This window comes from Halichoerus grypus, chromosome 2 (assembly GCF_964656455.1).
Source record: "Halichoerus grypus chromosome 2, mHalGry1.hap1.1, whole genome shotgun sequence".
Classification (NCBI taxonomy): domain Eukaryota; kingdom Metazoa; phylum Chordata; class Mammalia; order Carnivora; family Phocidae; genus Halichoerus; species Halichoerus grypus.
The window spans coordinates 78,268,846-78,289,133 of NC_135713.1; the positions used below are offsets into that span (position 1 = coordinate 78,268,846).

Sequence of the window (20,288 nt, forward strand, 5' to 3'; positions counted from 1 at the left end):
TTTGAGTCTGACTTCTTTGGGCCAGTGGAACTAAAAATGTGAGATAATTATTCTAAAGATAACAAATAGCCACCAAATGACACAGGCCTGATAGACTCTTCCACCTTCCCCTTTCATTGCACCTTCCTGGATTCCATGCAGCTCCTCCTCATGGAAGTCTTCCATAAATTGCCTGTTGCTGAAGGACTCTGCCTCGATGGCCTGGACTAGATTGGGTTACCACCCAGTAAGGTCACAAGGAGGCCATGTCTATTCTGTTCAGCGCTGTAGGCTTCATATCTAGCACAATGTGCTTGGCCCTCAGTCATTGCTCAATAAGTTTGTTGAATGAATATAAAGCTATTTCTTCTCTTCTGGAAATCTACCCTAATACGTCTGCAACTATCCATTCAGACCTAATTTATAATTAGGACGTATGAAATGCTGTCATATTTGCAAATAAAATATATTTTGGAGCTGTATTTTGTCTCAGTATGATGCTAAATCACACACATGGAATTCTGTTCTATGACAAGGGACTAAACTATATAGTTCAGCCCAGCTGCTCAGAGCAGACAATATGCTGGCCATTCTTTTATACCATTTGCTCTGTATTTCAGATTTCATGTGTGAAAACCCCCTCAAACAATAATAAAGCCCTCTTAACCTCACTGATTTTATGAGGCTAAGGTCGTTAGGTCAGAGTCAAAGAAACCAGCCAAAATTGACAATGTCACAGATACCATCAGTAATGCCACTTATATTTATTAGGTTTGCTTTACAGTCAGAAAAACACTTTTATATATATTACGCCATTGATCCTCAGAACAATTCCGTGCCTAAATCAGGGCATGTATGACTTCATTTTGCAGATGAGGAATCGGTAGCTCCATGAGGTGAAGTGACTTGCTGGAGTCTTTAACAGTGACCAGTGGAAAAGGTCAGGGCAGTGGTCTAGCCTTCCAACTCTGTCCAGGGCATTTGCCCTGTTGCCATGCAGCTAGAGGGCCACTGAGACACAGGATATGTACATTCTAGAAAGAGACGAGCAGGGAGCCCTCTACCCCAGAGGAGAATGTCCATCTTGGTTCGGCCAGTTTAGTATCACAGAACAGACAGTGTGGAAGCTTGAGCAGCACTGTAGCCAACTGACCTGTTCCCTTGACTCAACATGCGCTTGCAGAGGAGCGTCTTGCTGGGAATATGAAGCTGGAGCAGGGCCCACTGGTGTGCTTGCGCCCTGTGTCTCCGAGGAGCTTTTTACCCACATGGAACAGAGCCTGAGTACAGCCTGCGAGGGCCAGGAAGAATGCTCCTGTGTGACTCAGAGACCCAGTTCTGCAAACATCTGCTTCCTAGAAAGCCAGGCCCTGTGCTAGCCACCATGGCAGAACGAGATGCAGAAAACCGGTCCGCTTCCCACGGCGTGTGCGTGTGGATGGGGGCCGCAGGCATGGTGCTGGTCTAACATGAGTTTCGCCTTCTTCATTTGTAAGTGTGGCAGCTAATACTACATTTTGAAGGAGCAATCTTCAGAGCTAGGCTTCTTGGAATTCTTTTGTGGTGGGTACTGTTTGATGTGCGTGTGCCTGTGCACCAAGGACACGGGGAAGTTTGGAGATGATGAGAATATACTGCTGGCATTCCACATTGGTATTCTTGGTTTTCTCACTTTTATTTCATTGCTAATCTTCTGTTCTGGACATGAAATATTAGCTATATTGACTATTTATTTATATACCATGATTACATTAAGAGATTCTCTGGGCTCTTTTAAGGCAGCATATATAATAGGTAAAATGCTGGCATGGGAGAGAATTGTCCTGTGGTATAAATCAAGTTAACTTTATTCCTGAAGACAAATACTGTCACCCAAATTTAAGGTTCAGAGAAATCTGAGAAACACTCAATATTCTTTGGCATAAATCTCAAAGTCAAATGACTGTCACGGATCATTAAGTTATTAGCTCAAGGTTATTAGGTGCAATTAAGTGAAGAAGAGATTTACAATTGTACCACTGACTCAATGTTTGCTGTAACCACATTGGTCAGATACAAATGATCTCCCGGACCTCAGCCTCTTTGCCCCTCCAGCCTGCTGTCCCTTGCTCTTGCTCTCAGATGCCTACCCCACCCTTGCTAGCATTTTTAACACATTTTGAGGACCTGATCTCTACTTTATCCTTCGGACATGATTTTTGTTATTTTCCCTCTGGCTCCGCTTATTTTCTTCCTTCCTCTCTATCCTGATCCTTAGGGACCTGCCATGTAGGCCTGGACATAAATTACGAGTGTTCAGTCAGGATTAAAATAAACTGAATATAAAACATGTTTTCTCACTCATATGTGGCTTTTAAATTAAAGCTTATTTTAAAGTCATGGCAAATGATACTCTATTATTGCTATGATCCTACCTCTAACTCAAAGGCCAGGGCACAGGGTACACAGTAGCAATTAGTCTCTGAAGCTGACCTACCTGGACTTTCAAGTAAGTCACATCTATATTTCTTGGCTGTGTAACTTTGGGAAAGCCACTTAATTTCTCTGCTTCGTCTCCTCCTCTGTAAAATAGGAATGATGATGATACAGCTGCGTTGCAGGGTTGCATTAGAAAGTATTAACTATTTTTTTATTGGCATAGAGCTGACGCACAATGTTACATTAGTTTCAGGTGTATAGCATAGTGATTCAACGAGTCTACACATGATGCCATGCTCCCCACAAATGTAGCTGCTGTCTGTCACCGTACGACACTATTACAAGAAGTATTACCTATTTTTATTGCATTTTTATTGTTGTATTCATTACACTAAAATTTATTGAGAGTTTTTTATGTGCCAGGCACTGTAGGTGTTGAGGATAAAATGATCACAAGATGCCATTCCTTCTCTCCAAGTACTCACTTCTAGTCGGGGAAACAGCCAAACAAAAAGATAACAATACCTGGTGTGATGAGTGTGTGCCGGGAGTAAGCCAAGGTGCTTGAGAGCACACAGAAGCTTAACCTAACTCAGGCCTTGGGAACCTGAGGAGGCTTCTTTGAGGAAGTGACATGACATTGAGTCCTGAAAGATGAGAAGGAGCGAGCCAGGCAAAGAGTGGAGATCCCATCTTAAGCAAAGAGAACAACATGTGGGGAGGTTTGGAGGCAGAATAGGTTACACTTGGGGGAACAGCAAGTGGTTCAGAGAAGTAATTGTGGTGAGGCCTAAACTAAAAGATCTGTAAAGCTGAGGCTGTGAGGGGAGGAGCCCAACTGAGGGCATCGGGATACAGAAAGACCAGACAGGAATCAGGGTTTCTGGAGAGAGGGGAGTTCTGAGAAGTGGTCAGTCAGTGTCCATAAGATCCAGCAAGAGGTAAGAGATGGAAAACCCAGCAGAAAAGTGAAATGGATAAAATGGGGAGATTTATATAGGAAAGCTAGTGGTGTCAATTTGATATGGTATCATGTGGAAGAGACCCACGAAGAGAGCGCCCCAGTGAGAACTGTGTCGGAGATGTGGAGAGTGGAAATGGACCAAGCACGGCTGAGGGGTCAGCCGTGGATCTGTGGCCATTAGTTAATGGAATGAGAGCAACAGGGCAGAAGCCGCAGCACAGCCAATATGAGTCACTCCAGTGAGAGGTGAACTCGCTCTTTAACTGTTCCCGAGAACAGGATGGTCACCAGGATATGAGGTAGGGTTTGAACTTGCTCTGGGAAGGTGGAGGCTGGTGTCAAATTGCTCAAACACTAGTAGACTGAAACATTCTTATCCCTGAAAGACTAATAAGTTATCCCTTTCCAAACTAATATTCTTCAAATATTTGTTCAAAATATCTTTGTGGGGAAGGTTGACTTCTTCATGTGAGGAAGGGAGAATAGTTGTACTGCGATTATCGCAGCTCTTCACCTGGGGTTGTGCAGTCATTCCCAACACTGCCCTTGTCAAGACCGCTCTTTCTTCTCTTTCTTAGATGGCAGTAAGTTGCAAATGTTGCTTGTGGTCTCATCCTATTTTCCATCTCAAAGGTTTTAACACTATCCCTCCTAACTCCATACAGTGGTCTCCTGGATGGAAGTTGCAGAAAATATGATTTCCCCCGTCATGTGACATGTCCAGTGATGTTTTAGCTAGGGGGACATTAAAATATTTAGTAATCACTACTGCACATATGCATACCACAGACCAATCAGAATGGTGACTGTCTTAGCACAGAGCAAAGCCTGGATGCCCACTGGGCCAGACATTAAACCTTTTGTTTCTGGTTGGTGAGGAAGTCCAGAGTGGCATGAGGTGGGATGGAGAATTTCTGGAAGTGGGAGACCAGGATGGTGGTCTAGAGATGTGTGGGCTCAGGGAAACTATATAGAAGTCTTTCAACATTTTAGCAACCGGAACAACTATAATGTGCATACCTGTGAACTATCAGCCCTGATCACACACATCAAAACTTTGTGACCTAGAAAACTCTTTAGCTCTCCTAGTTTTGAGCCCAGCTCTGGGCTTCAGTGGTGATAGGAGATGTGCAGGGGCAGAAAGGCAGATAGATAGTCCCCATGTGGAATGTTGCGTTTATACTTGAGAAGGAAAACACAGACCCACAAACACTTATATGTGCACATGTGTGCCTATGTGGTGTTTACACTAATTACCAGAGAACTGAAAATCACCTTCTTCTGCATCTTTCCATTCCCTTTTACCTACAAGATCAAGAAGGAGACGTCTTGGGCCCCAAATTCAGTTGACTGTGAAAGCAGATCTAAGTGTGGCTCAAGCTGTTGAGTAAGTGGTAGAGAGGTGGAAATGATCCAAGGGTAGCCAAAGTTCTGTTGCAATTGCCTCAGATTGGTGGTGAGCCAAGGTTTAAAAAATGTCATCATTCTCTTTTTTTTGAAACAGTGTGCCTGGTTGTGGAGTTATAAAAAGGAATGGTAGCCTTCATCCTGAAATCAGAGGTTGCTATGCAATTCACTAGGGAGGCCCCACCAGGAGTATTGATCTGATCATACCTCTGGCCACCCATTTGGGTTGACTTTTTCTCCAAAGCCTTCTAGACACACAATTGTTTCAAGAATGAAAGATACAATGAATGCTGTGAAAGTATTTTGACAGTTACTATTTATATTCTTGCAGTTCAATTTCACTGGATATTTATTCCACTTTCTCCATGGGTTGCAAGTACTTTTCCATAGGCAAGAAGGCTTAGTGGTGAGTATCATCATTACAGTTGTTATCATCATCATGCTGACGCAAACATAGTCTGTTCTCCCACAGTGTGTTTTTCTTTAATACTAATTTATACATATGTGTTAAAAGCTAAACTGAGGCATATTAAAGATTTTAAGCATATATCTGAGCACCACTCAATTTGAATCAGGCAGCGTCAAACTGGACATAGGAGTGTGCCATAGACAGAAGCTAGGGGAAAGACTTCTAGAGAGAAGAGGTAGAAGCAAAGCAAGAAAATTATTTGGCTGTAGCTTAAGCATTTATACCTGGGAAAGCGTCATTGGCTGTTTATGATTGGTTGTCCTTAGGTTTCCATTTCTTAACCTTGAGGCATTTACAGGTTTAGGTTTCGGATTGCCCACATAGGCTGCTGAGGTATTAGAATCCCCTCAGTCTCATGGCCGCCTGTTTAATTAATTTAATATATATGATTTGTAAATTGGAGAATGAGGTCAGTGTATTAGGGAAGTTGTGTGAAGGCTGCTGTTGGATTGCTTTTGTCGATTTTGGTGAAACTGATTTCTGTGGAAGTGCCTGTCTTCAGGGACTTGATTTCAAAAGGCAAAGTAAGCACGACTCCAGTGTAAAGGGCCACTGAGGTTGGAATGACTGAGGTTCTTCAGCAAATGCCCATGGAAATTTAGCCATATTAATATAATTTCCTATTAGGATTTTTTTTTTAAGGATTTTATTTATTTATTTGCTAGAGAGAGAGAGCACAGCAGGCGGAGCAGCAGAGGGAGAGGGAGAAGCAGGCTTCCCGCTGAGCAGGGAGCCCAATGCGGGACTCGATCCCAGGACCCTGGGATCATGACCTGAGCCGAAGGCAGATGCTTAACCGACCAAGCCACCCAGGCATCCCTCCTATTAGGATTTTAATTGGTTTTGTTTCGGGCGTTGATTTCAAAGTTGCATTGGTTTTGACTACTCTGCCCTTAATGCTATTTTTCCCCTATAGACCCTGTTATTTTTAGTGTGCAATTTTTGCAAATGCAAAGTTTTTCAGGAACACGTAGAGGTGCTATTGTAAATGCCTATATTTGTCACTTGAACAAAAAAGATGAAAATAAAAACCGAGAGTGTTCGGGGATCTTTCACAACATTGGCCTTCACTGATTTGAGTCCATATATCTGCTTAATTTGATTTGTTTATAAATCCTAGTAAAATTATGGGCTGTCGACTACTTCATCAATATCTGTTTACATACTTGGGGTATCTATTGAAAAAATACACAGTACTAATTTGCATCAATGACTACAATCTTTTATTGACCTTGACTACCTTCTAGATGGCCAGTATGCTAAATGCATCGCAGGATCATCTCATTCGTTCTCACAATAGACTTAGGAGGTTGATACTATTATTCCCATTTTATCGGTGAGAAAAGTAAATGTTAAGAAGATTAAGTAATTAACTCTGGGAACACATCTGTATTTGTGTGTGTATTCAAGACTGCTCCGAGGTAAGAGAGCAGGATTATTTAACTCAAGATGGGGTAAAAAACGGCAGTGATTACAGATTTCCTCCAATGAGATAATGTCCTTCCAAAACCCGTCTTTTACTGTTCTTTCTAAGTGAATGCTTCCTCCCCTTTGGGCACAAATGCAATTGCTAACACTAGTAAGAGTCTGCGTGACTTTGCTTACCTTTCTAACCTGCAGGAAAGCTATCTTTTCCTAGAACTTTTAAGTACTTCGAGGTTGATTGGACTTCAAACTTGTAACGCTATCTTCTGTTACCTTAGGCACTCTGCTCATAAAACAAAATTTTTAAAGATTTATTTATTTGAGAGAGAGAGAGAGAAAGTGAGTAGGGGGAGATGCAGAGGGGGAGGGAGAGGGAGAAAGAGAGAATCTCAAGCAGACTCCATGATGAGTGCGGAGCCCCACGTGGGGCTCAGTCCCACGATCCTGAGATCATGACCTGAGCCGAAACCAAGACTTGGACGCTCAAGTGACTGAGCCACCCCGGCGCCCCCCACAAAACAAATTATAAAGCACTGCATGGAGAAAACCATTTTTCCAAAGCCGCATTTCACTGTGAGTTTCGAATTTACATCTGCCACTGGCCCATGTGGGAAAGGAACTTTGCCCTTCCAAGTTTGTTCCCTGGTTTACAATGTGAATGAATACAACTGAGATTATCCAATCCCTTGCGGGAGGAAAATGGGTCCACTGGGCCAAATTAAGTTGATAATAGTTGCCCTCCTTACCCAACAGGTGCCTTTATACCTTCCAGTTCTTGGCATTTGTCCATCTGTACCATGTTTAACTAGAGAAAAGTATACACAGCATTGGTACTGACTTTTGGAATCATTTTTTGGAACTTGATAGTGTACATATTCTTAATATGTGTGAGGCTAAGGCAAGCGCAGTCTTTTTGTATTGGACTCATATGGTCAGATTTACCTGCAGATAGATTTCTGATCTATTTCTGCTACGGTCTAGATTCTGTTCTCCCCTACCTTCTGTCCACAGGTTATTGCCAACCAGAGCAGAGAACAAACAACATCTCCCCCAGAACCAGGGGCCCCAGTCCTGTCCTTAGAGAATACAGACTGGCCTTTCCTTCCTCAGTATCTTCTAGACCTGAAGACTGATTTGCTCTTCTTCTTCATTTTAGCAGAACTTCTGGCCTTCATCCTTTATCTGCTTAACTCTGTATTTGCTCAGTGAGTGAACATACGACCAGCACATACTACCAGCTCAGCTCCGTCTCCCAGCTCTTCCCGTGAAGTGAATCAAGGGGCATGATTTTTAGCCACGTAAGAGAAATCTTTTAATAAAATATTTCTACAAAATCAAATTTAAATTAATCTACCGTCTACTACATATTATTCTGCCTTATTGTGGGTAGAGTGCATTCATATTTCAAGGTAGATGAATCACAAGATAATTTAAAACAGTTTAGCCATGAAAATCCCTGCAGCGTGTGCAGAACTAAGATTAAATTTAAGGCAATAATAATTCCCTGTCAGGAGAAAATGAATATATTCATCAAGGTACTTATTTGAAAAGTAATTGAGTTACCAATTCTATTCACATTACCATCTGAGCATTGTAAAACTAAATTTAAAACTATGGGATTGTAATATGGTTTTTTGCAAAATCTATTTTAATTGTCAGACTTGAATATGAGCCTCTGCATCTAAAATAAGTTATTTTTTCAAAAGCAGGAAAGCAGTAAATTATATTTATGGGAACATAATACCATTTTTGTTGTTATTAAATAGAGGTCCTATAACTTGTCATAAAATTTTAACTAGAAAATTCTGGGAATGCGTTTTTTTCAATATTTATTTCCAAACAAACTCAGGAACATACGTTTCTTGAACCACAGATCTAGATATGCAAAAATTGTATTTTTTTTTTCCTACAACTGACTTACTTGAACAGACTTCTTGAGTCTCAAATCCACCCAATTTAGAAATTCAGGAGTCAAAGCATGGTTTTCTTAGAGAATTTTGGGGTTCTGCTTTTCTTGTTCAGGGTTTATTTTCTATCTGTGATGGGGATGGGGCTTTATGGTACACACAGATTGGGGAGGTTAGAGATAGCAATCTTGTCTTCGGTCGGCATTCATCCTTACTGTCACTCCTTTCTCATAAAAATAATGTTGTTCATCTGGGTTATCTGTGCCAGACGTCATGCTCCTGAGTATATAGGGCCATAAAAATGTAGTGACACTCTCTTTGTTGCAGCACGTCAGAGAATCTAAGAGCCTTGGTCTATTGGAATAGAAGAAGTGAGAGTCTGGAAGAAAACCAAGTTTAGGATTCCCACAGAGAGAACTCACTGTTTGTTGGATGAATGAACAACTGAATAACGAATGAATGAATGAATGAATGAATACATAAGTGAATGTTTTCATTGGTACACTTTTGAGGCCTCGGAGGCTGTTTGTCCCCCTTTCCACATAACAGAACTGCTCTAAGTCGATTGCTTTTTCTCTCCTCAGCTGTCAGAGGACTTGCTGCTTGTCTTGTATGCCACAATTTTTATCTGTGCTGTCCTTGCCGTTGGTCTCCTTCACTCTTCCTGGCTTTCTCCTCTTTGGTATTTCCTCTGGCTCTTGTCCTTTTTCCCATGTCTCCGCTTTCCTGGGAAAAGGTTAGTATTTCATTGCCATCTTCAGCCCGGGCAATCATGTGCTCCTGGCCCCAGCATAAGGTACCCAGTTGTGTTCTTTGGCTCCTCCTGACTCTGCATCTGCTGCTTCAGGGCTGGAGAGGCCTGTCATTGTAACTGCTCCAGGCCCAGGGCTCTAGAGGAGGATTGCCAGGAAACAGATATTGCACTCCCTGTCCTGGACTGACGACGTCAAGCGAAGTCAGCCTCAGTGTGTAGGTCTGCTGTGGCATGTCTGCAAGTTGTTTGGACACAGACCTACAGGAATGAGGTGGAGAAAAGACAGAAACCAAAGAAAACAGCACCGAAAAAATGTTTGACATTATCTATCCATCAAGCGGTCCAGTTTAACTGTAGTAGGAGACCATGCCAACCACTGGTCTGTGTCCTAAGCATGCAGAGGGCACTAGACTTTTGTCTCAGTGTTTAGCTCATAACCGAATGAATTTGCAGATGCTGGTATCCGTGCTCCTTCTTCATCAGTGAAAGGAGACACACAATGTAAGTCACGGCGCAGTCTGATGAAGTTCACCCAGCTTCTCAAAATCATGCTTCAACAGAGACAGGATTATTGCTTAAAAAATTACTTTCAGATAATCAAATCTCAAAGTCATGCCTTCGGTTAGAAGAAAATTTTAATTACTATAAAGCATTAATTAAATATAGACCATAATTTAATTATGGGTTTTTAATTACCTGAAAGCCTTTCTTATCAGAAATAATTTTCATGGATGCGATTTATATATTAAAATAGATATTTTTGAGGGAGTAGAAAGAAAGTGAAAGAAATTGAGCAGGCCAAGATGTTTTCTGACCCCCTCAAGCTCTATTATTAGGCCTGTGACTCTAAAAGAGCATTTTACAAAATAGGCACCATGGGATGCTAATGTGTGGTGCTGGGGTAGGGGCAGGTAGACAGGTGGATGATGGGGAGTTTTCTGTGGAATAATAGGTTAGGAAAGCAGCAGCCTAGAGAGAGTTGAGTAGCTTAATTTTGTGTTTTTATTTTTTGCAAGAGACTTTAGTAAGAGACCCTTTAGTAACATGCTAATAACGCAGTATAAATCTCCAAGAGAGGGGCACTTGGTGGCTCAGTTTGTTAAGCATCTGACTTTGGCTAAGGTCATGATCTCAGGGTCCTAGGATCAAGCCCCATATCAGGCTCCCAACTCAGTGGGGAATCTGCTTGTCCCTCCCCTCTCCCTCTGCCCCTCCCCCCTGCTTGTGCTCTCTTTGTCTCTCTCTCAAATAAATCAATAAAATATTTTTAAAAATTTTTAAAAATAAAAATAAATAAAAAATAAAAATCAAGATTTAATGGAAATCAATCTTATTTAATTTCTTATTATTGTCCAAGCAAGTAAAAGTTTATTTAGATAGATTGAGGGAAAGTCTATTGCAATGTTATAATATATAGTAATCACAAAATTATCTTAAAGAGTTCTTAGGAACCCTTTCTCCAATTTGAGTTCTTTATTACAATAGGAAGGTGTCATCAGGAAAAGTTTCTCATAAGCAATATTTTAGCATCCATTTATTTCTCTCAACTCTTCTTACTTACAAATATGGGCTTTCAGATTATCTTTGTCTAGCACATTTTAAAAAAGATTTGTCTCACGTGGACTTAAATTTTAAGTGGCATTTTCCTGGACTCTCATTATGCCATTCCAATGACCAGCTGATTATAGAGTCCAAATAGGAACTTAAATTCGTCATTTGTTCCTTTTTAAAAAATTTATTTACATCAGCGGTAGCACTCTCCAAATCAATTAATCCTTTTACCATTGCTTCTCCGTTTCTGAATTTTGAATTTCAATTCATTTTCTCATTGTCTGGGTAGGGAAGAGGATGTGGGAGTTTGGGAAAGAGAACAAAATATAAAATTGTCATCCACCACTTCACTCCTTAGGTTGTGATCCTGGACCAGCAGCAATGGGATCACTTGGGAGCTTGTTGGAAATGTAGAATTTCATGTCCCATCCCAGATCTACTAAATCAGAATCTGCATATTAACAAGATTCCTAGGAAATTCACATGCACATTAAAGTTTAAGAAGAACTGGTAGAGGACATGAGTTCTCAAAGTGGGCAGCATATTGTAATCAACTTCGGAGTTATAAAAGATACTGATGTCTAGCTCCTTGTGGAGATTCTGATTCGTTTGGTATAGAGTCTGGCCTCGGTGTCAGGATTTTTAAAATTTTAATTCCAGTATAATTAACATACAGTGTTTTATTGGTTTCAGGTGTCCAGTATAATGATTCATCAATTCTATACATTACTTAGTGTTCTTCAAGATAAGTGTACTTCCCTTTATCTATTTCATCCATCCCCCCATCCACCTACCCTCTGGTAACCATCAGTTTATTCTCTATAATTAAAAGTCTGGTTTTTGGTTTATCTCTTTTTTTCATGGTTCCTTTGTTCTGTTTCTTAAATTCCAAATATAAGTGAAATCAAATAGTATTTGTCTTTCTCTGAGTGACTTATTTCACTTAGCATTATACCCTCTAGATCCATACATGTGGTTGCAAATGCCAAGATTTCATTCTTTTTTATGGCTGAGTAATATTCCATTGTATATGTATATATAGCACTTCTTTATCCATTCATCTGTCAATGGACACTTCAGTTGCATCCACAATTTGGCAATTGTAAATAATGCTGCCATAAACATAAAGGTAAATATATCTTTTTGAATTAGTATTTTTGTATTCTTGAGTAAATACTCAGTAGTGGGATTAATAGATCATATGGTAATCCTTTTTTCAATTTTTTGAGGCATCTCCATACTCTTTTCCAAGGTGGCTGCACTAATTTGCATTCCCACCAACAGTGCAAGAGGGTTCCTTTTTCTCCACAGTCTCACCAACACTTGTTGTTTCTTGTGATTTTGATTTTAGCCATTCTGACAGGTGTGAGGTAATAACTCATGGTAATTTTGATTTGCATTTCCCTAAAGATGAGTGATGTTGGGCATCTTTTCATATGTCTGTTGACTGTCTGCATATCCTCTTTGGAGAAATGTCTGTTCAATGTCTTCTGCCCATTTTTTTAATTGGATTGTTTTTTGGTTTTGAGTTGTAGAAGTTCTTTATATATTTTAGATACTAACCCTTTATCACATGTGTCATTTACAAATATCTTTTCCCATTCCATAGGTTGCCTTTTAGTTTTGCGGATTATTTCCTTACTGCAAAGAAGCTTTATATTTCGATATAGTCCCAATAGTTTATTTTTGCTTTTGTTTCCCTTGCTCAGGAGACATATGTAGAAAAATGTTGCTGTGGCCAACGTCAGAGAAATTACTGCCTGTGCTCTCTTCAAGGATTTTTATGGTTTCAGGTCTCACATTTAGGTCCTTAATCCATTTTGAATCAATTTTTGTGTATGGTGTAACAAAGTGGTCCAATTTCATTCTTTTGTGTGTAGCTGTCCAGTTTTCCCAAAACTACTTGTTGAAAAGATTATCTTTTTCCCAATGCATATTTTTTCCTGCTTTGTCAAAGATTAATTGACCGTATAATTGTGAGTTTATTTCTGGCTCTCTATTCTGTTCTAATGATCTATGTGTTTATTTTTGCACCAGTACCATATTGTTCTGATTACTACAGCTTTGTAGTATATCTTGAAATCTCATATTGCTATACCTCCAGTTGTGATCTTTTTCAAGACTGCTTTGGCTATTAGGAGTCCTTTGTGGTTCCATAAAAATTTTAAGATTATTTGTTCTAATTATGTGAAAAATGCTATTGGCATTTTGATAAGGATTCCATTCAGTCGTAGATTACTTGGAGTAGTATGGACATTTTAACAATATTTGTTCTTCCAACCCATGAGCATGGAATATCTTTCCATTTGTTGTGTCATCTTAAATTTCTTTCATCAATGTTTTATAATTTTCAAAGTATGGGTCTTTCACCTCCTTGCTTAAGTTTATTCTTAGGCATTTTATTAATTTTGGTACAATTGTAAATGGAACTGTTTTCTCTTTTTACTACTTCGTTATTTGTGTATAGGAATGCAATGGATTTCTGCACAATGATTTTGTATCCTGCAACTTTACTAAATTCATTTATTAGTTCAAGTAATTTTTTGGTAGAGTTTTTGTGTTTTATATACATAGTATTATGTCATCTGCAAATAGTGAAAATTTTATTTTTTCCTCACCAATTTTGATGCCTTTTATTTCTTTTTGTTGTCTGATTGCTAGAAGTCCTGGTACTATGTTGAATAAAAGTGATGATAGTGCACATCTTTGTCTTGCTCCTGATCTTAGGGGGAAATATTTCAGTTTTTCACCATTTAGTATGATGTTAAGCTATGGGTTTTTCATAAATGAACTTTATTATGTTGAAGTATGTTCCCTCTAAACCTACTTTACTCAAGGTTTTTATCATGAATAGATGTACTTTGTCCAATACTCTTTCTGCTTCTATTGATATGATCGTATGGTTTTTATCCTTTCTCTTATTGATGTGATGTATAACATTGATTGATTTGTAAATACTGAATCACCTTGGCATCCCAGGAATAAATCCCACTTGATCATGGTGAATGATTTTTTTTAATATATTGTATTCAATTGGCTAATATTTTGTTGAGGATTTTTACCCTATGTTCATCTGAGATATTGGCCTATAGTTCTCTCTCGCGTGCGCTCTTTTTTATTTTAGTGTCTTTAACTGGTTTTGGTATCAGGGTAATGCTGGCCTCATAGAATAAATTTGGAAGCTTTCCTTCCTCTTCTATTTTTTGGAAGAGTTTGAGAAGAATAGACATGAATTCTTTTTTATTTTTTTTAAAGATGTATTTGAGAGAGAGAGAGCATGTGAGTAGAGAGAGGGGCAGGAGAGGGAGAGAGAGAATCTCAAGCAGACTCCTCGCTGAGCATGGACCTGCTCATGACCATCTCATAACCCTGAGATCATGACGTGAGCCGAAACCAAGAGTCGGACGCTCAACCAACTGACTCACTCAGGCACTCCGCACCCTTCTTTAAATGTTTGGTAGACGTCACCTGTGAAGACATCTGGATCTGAACTTTTGTTTGTTGGGAGTTTTTTGATTCAATTTCATTGCTGGCAATCAGTCTGTTTAAATTTTCTCTTTCTTCCTGATTCCTGATTCAGTTTGGGAAGGTTGTATGTTTCTAGGAATTTATCCATTTCTTCTAGGTTGTCCAATTTGTTGGCATATAATTTTTCATAATATTCCCTTATAATTGTTTGTATTTCTGTGGTGTTTGTTGTTATTACTCCTCTTTCATTTCTGATTTTGTTTTGAGTCCTCTCTCTCTCTCTTTTTTTTTTTTTTTTTTTTTGTGAGTCTGGCTAAAGGTTTATCAATTTTGTTGATCTTTCCTAAAAAACCACCTTCTGGTTTCATTGATCTGTTCTTTTTTTTTTTTTTTTTAGTTCCTATTTTGTTCATTTCTGATTTCATCTTTATTATTTCCTTCCTTCTACCAGTATGGGTTTTGTTTGTTCTTCTTTTTCTAGCTCCTTTAGGTGTAAGATTAGGTTGTTTATTTGAGATATTTCTTGCTTCTTGAAATAGGCCTGTATTGCTATAAACTCCCTCTTAGAACAACTTTTGCTACATTCCAAAGATTTTGGACCATTCTGTTTTCATTTTCATTTGTCTCCATGTATTTTTCTATTTATTCTTTGATTTCTTGTTTCTATTTATTCTTTGATTTCTTGAACAATCATTCATTGTTTTGTAGCATGTTATTTAACCTCCATATATTTGTGTTCTTTCCAGATATTTTCTTATGGTTGATTTCTAGTTCCATAGCATTGTGGTCAGAAAAGATGCATGGTATGACTTCTATCTTTCTGAATTTGTTGAGACTTGTTTTGTGACATAATATGTGATCTTTTCTGGAGAATATTCCATATAAACCTGAAATATATAATGGAGTGGTATATATCATGCCACTCTCTTCTAGCCTGCAAAATTTCTGCTGACAAATTAGCTGGTAGCGTTATAGGGTTTCCCCTTGTGTGTAACTGCTTTCTTTTCCCTTGCTGCTTTTACTATTCTCTCTTTATCACTACTTTTTGCCATTTTAATTACTATGTGTCTTGGTGTGGACCTCCTTGTGTTGGTTTTCTTGGGAACTCTTTTTGTCTCCTGGATCTGGATTTGTATTTCCTTCCTCAGATTTGGGAATTTTTCAGCTATTATTTCTTCAAATACATTTTTTGTCCCCTTTTCTCTCTTCCTTCTGGCATTCCTATAATGAGAATGTTATTATACTTGGTGTTGTCACTGAGTTTCCTTAATCCTTTTTCACTTTTTCTTCTTCTTTTTTCTCTCTCCTACTCAGCTTGATCGCTTTCCATTACTCTGTCCTCCAGGTTACTGATCCATTCTTCTGTTTCTTCTAGTCTACTATTTATTTGCTGTAGTGTATTTTTTTTTAAAGATTTTATTTATTTATTTGAGAGAAAGAGGGAGAGAAAGAGCATGAGCAGGGGGTAGGGGCAGAGAGAGAGGGAGAAGCAGACTCCTCACTGAGCAGGGAGCCTGACATGGGGCTTGATCTCAGGACCCTGAGATCCTGACCTGAGCCAAAGGCAGACACTTAACTGACTAAGCCACCTAGGGGCCCCTGCTGTAGTATATTTTTAATTTCAGTTATTGAGTTCTTCATCTCTGATTTTTTTTATGTTTTCTGTCTCTTTGTTAAGGGTGTCACTGAGGTCTGCCACTCTTTTCTCAAGTCTAGTGAGTATCTTTATAATCATTAATTTATATTCTCTATAGAACATATTTCTTATCTCTGCTTCATTTAGCTCTTTTGCTGTGATTTTTGTCTTGTTCTCTGGGACAATTCCTCTGTCTCCTCATTTTGTCTAACTCTCTGTGTCTGTTTCTACATGTTAAGAAAGTCAGCTCTGTCTCCTGCTCTTGAAAATAGTGGTCTTATGAAGAAGAGGTCTTGTAGTGCCCTGCAGTACAATGTCCCCTGTTCACCAGAACCTGGCACATCAGGGGTGTCTCCAATGTGTATTGCGTGTGCCCTACTGTTGTGACTGAGTCGCATTTGCCTTCAGTCTGGTTGTCTGCAATGGCTCTCTTTGCCTATTGTGAGCACTGTTTGGTCCCTGTGTTGTTAGTGGGCCAGTCTGGGGCTGCCTAGGGCTTGAGTTGAGTCAGACCAGGCATTTGCCAAAACTGCAGTAGCACTGAACTGCCGACCACTTTGTCTGTGTTGTCCCCTGAGAAGCTTTTGTTGGTGGGCAGGTCCTGCAGTTAGATCAGATGTCAGCCCCCAGCCTACTGCTGGGGTCACTGTCTGACTGGTGTGTGTGGTTATCTTCCCCTCTCCTCAGGGAGTCGCTTTGGAGTGGTGCTGGCCCTTGTTGGTGCTGCTTGCACACTGCCAGGCTTGTGGCACTTCTTTGGAAGGATTCCTGCCAACCTCTAACTGTTGTTAGTGGGGTAGGTCCACAGGAGAACACAGTGGCTGGCCGGGTGCACGCTGCCAGCAAGGTCTGCACAGGTTCGATGTGAGATGGGGACTTGCAGCTACCCGGGAAAACATCTGCCGAGGCTGGGATGGAGAGGGTGTTTCCACAAGAGAATGCAGGGGCAGGGTAGTTCTATCAACAAGGAGGTGGAAAGTGTTCATGCTGCGCTGGTTTCCATGTATGTAGGCTGGCAGGCAGGAGAGGAAAATAGCTCTTGCCAGCTCTTTTGTTCTTGGGGAAGTCTCTCAAAGATCCATGCCTCTGCAGCATATACTTTGAGATTAGTAAATAAATCTCCTTCCCCGGGTGTTTTCCAAACTGCTACTTCTATGCTATATCTCAGCAGGGCTCTTTGTTATGCTCACTCTTTAAGGGCAGTTCCTATTGCCCTTTAGCTTCCCAGATCCAAGCCTGCTGATTTTTAAAATTTCATGTGTTAAGCCCCACCGACTGTAAGAACTTGCAAAGTTAGGACCCTCTGGTTTTCAAAGCCAGCTGTAATGGGGATTCTTCTTCTCAGTGGGGTCCTCTGTACCTTATGTGCCTGGTGTGGGGTCTGGTCCTCTCACCTCTTTAAGCCCTTGGCATCCCTCCCTCCTGTGGACAGTGTTGCGGCTCACTTTGACTCTCAACTGTGTCTCTGCCCTTCCTACCCTCTTTGATATGACCTCTTCTCTACATTTAATTTTGGAAAATCTGTTCTGCCAGTCTTTGGGTCATTTTCTGGATTATATACACTGATGTGAGTGTTATCTAGGTGCATTTGTGGGATGAGGTAAGTGTAGGACCCTCCTACTCTGCCACCTTCCCCAAGACTAGGTGTCAGGATTTTTAAAAGTCCCTCAGGTCATTCTAATGTGCAGAAAACTTTGAGAACCACTGGTCAAGGAGAGGGGAAGAGCAAATAGATCAGGGCAGTGTTCTCAACCTTTGGTATGTGTCAAAACCAAATAAAGCAATACAGAGGGCCAGGCTACTGAAGTAGGACAGATCCTAGGCCTTTGTATGTGTCACATTTCCCAATTGACAAACACCCACATTTAAGAACCACTGGACCAGGAAAGCATAGTATAATTCCTGGGTAGCTTTGGAACTCTTTGGAGTTCCTGGAGATCTTCCTTGCTTTCTGGTTTTTATGACTGAGTTAGAACACTGATATAAACATCTCCATAAGCATGTCTGTGACCGTTCTATTACCTTTCTGTTTTATTATCTAATATGTATCAAGAGTGGATTCTTCCAGGAGTTAAATTATGCCCTGATTGTTTGCTAGGCTTTTATTACCAAGAACATTTTAAAATATGTGGTCTTCAAAGAAAAAAAAATCAGAAGATTTTATTTTATCTTTTATAGAATAGCTCCATTGGGAGCCTCCACTCCTTTCATTCTCAATATTCAGAAAATTAGAATAATTGTCCTCCCCCCTAAATGAAGAAATCAGATTTTAAATCATGTATTTACATAATTTCTTACTCTCTGCACATACATGAAATTGTGCATGTCCAAATATACTTAGATTCATGACTATTAGAGCTACAGTGGATCTTAGGCATGATCTAATTTAATTGTCATTTTCATTTGAGGAAAGGGAAGACTGGAAGGACCAAGTGAATACCCCAAGGTCACACAGAGAATGTCGGAATATGAGCAAAGGTTCTGATAATTTTTAAAAATTTGAATAAACAAACCTGTCACATCAGCCTAAAGTATGTAGGTTAAGTATTATAAGTATTATAAGGATAAATTAGTCAAATAAAAGAACGAAGTTTATAGGTAATATATTTCCTGATGTGCATATAATTAATAATTTGCAATATAATGAAGCCTGAATGGTGAGAAGTTTGAATAAATGACTGTAATTAATGTTGCTTTACCCTGACATCCTTATTTTTATTGATTTTTCTATTCCCAGTTTAACTATTATACATTATTGGCACTAGAGCTTCGTTTTCTTCCTAGTAACATAGATTGTCATATTCAATATATATGCCATTCTGTACACAAGTTTGTAAACTTTGAGGAATAGAATGCCTTAGCACCCCTGTGTATTTGGGAAGAGACGGACATAATTGTCTTTACCCCATTTTTCAAAAAGATTTTATTTATTTATTTTAGAGACAGAGAGAGATAAAGAAAGAGAGAGTGAGCAGGGGGAGGAACAGAGGGACAAGCTGACTCCGTGCTGAGTACGGAGCCAGACGCAGGGCTCACGCTCAGAACCCTGACATCATAACCTGAACTGGAAACAAGAGTAGGACGCTTAACCAACCGGGCCCCCGCAGGTGCCCCTGCCCCATGTGTTCTCTCTCTTTTCTCTGCCTCTCTTCCCTACTCCTCAAAGCTGTAGTATCTTGCCTTCTTCTACAGAAGATGAGTACTTGTAAATAAACAACCCTAGCTTCCATAGCGTTTGGATCAATAGCCCTTTTAAGACATTTGATAAATTCTTTCCGAAGGAGGTAGAGAGTGTCAGAAGCCATGCTGGGCAGAGAATTCTGAAAATAAGGTCTGTTTTGAGCACTCCCCTGTCCTCTACTCCCCCTGTGACCCTCTCTGTCATTGTCTCCCGACAAGCACACGGAGCCCGCATGCTACCGGCAGTTGCTCACTCACCTTTCCTTCACTGGAACTCTTCTGCCCTGTTACCTACTTCTCTCTGAACAACTGATAAACTTACCCAAACTAAAATGGTAACATACGGAAGAGTGGCCCCATTATTTTAGGGTTGTAGGAAAAACTGGTTGTGAATAGCTTAAGCCACAAAGTAAAAAAGGTATTTACTGGAAGGAAGATGAATGACAGGAATGTCTCTGAGAATTTAAGAGCTGCATCACTTAGCCCTGGGAAATTCAGGGAACAGAGCAGGAAGTGTCCTTGAATCTTATCTGAGGGGCTGACGTTAAGATGACTCAGCTCCATGGGTGTGTTGGAGCTGGCTCAAAGTGGCCTGGGAGAACCAGTTGTTATATTTTCAGGAGTTTTGCAAACCAAATGATAGTATATTAGTAGCTTGAAATTGGCCACAATGTATTAACACCAATGAAATCAAAAGCTACAAACAGCATTACTAGCTTACTGTCAATCAGCTCTAACTTTGTTCCAAACTTCAAATTTTAAAGAGAGATTGTTGGAATAACTTGGTTGAGGTGTCCATTTCTCATGTATGGCCGGGAGCACAGGGTTAGAATATACAGAGCATCAATGGTGCCCTCAGAGAAGGGGATTTTTATGAAGTAGGGCAGCAACCCAAGGGCTTTCTTCAGTTACTGTCCCTTTTTCAGATAATATATTTGCATATTTACCAGGATTAAGCAATTAGGAAATTAGGAGATAGGACATGTGCTCTTGGTGGGAGCAAATGTATGTACCCAGCTATGACTCGGATGGATGCTGCAGCTACCCCAGTGGGTCACAGCTGACTGCACCTCATAATCTCTTGGGACCTTTAAAAATAGCCCCATGCTTGGGCGCCATCAGGCAGAGAT

At 40.0% G+C, this 20,288-nt stretch overlaps 1 long non-coding RNA gene across 4 annotated transcripts in view; it reads left to right on the forward strand.

Annotated features, from left to right (window-relative positions):
• Positions 1 to 1,264: 1,264 nt before the first annotated feature.
• LOC118543906 (uncharacterized) overlaps positions 1,265 to 20,288 on the forward strand; it is a 34,140-nt gene continuing 15,116 nt past the window's right edge. For all 4 annotated transcript variants that reach the window (XR_013445683.1, XR_013445682.1, XR_013445684.1 and 1 more), the window contains exons 1-3: positions 1,265 to 1,470; positions 5,100 to 5,174; positions 7,819 to 7,960. This is a non-coding gene — a long non-coding RNA (uncharacterized LOC118543906). The remainder of the gene's footprint in view (positions 1,471 to 5,099; positions 5,175 to 7,818; positions 7,961 to 20,288) is intronic.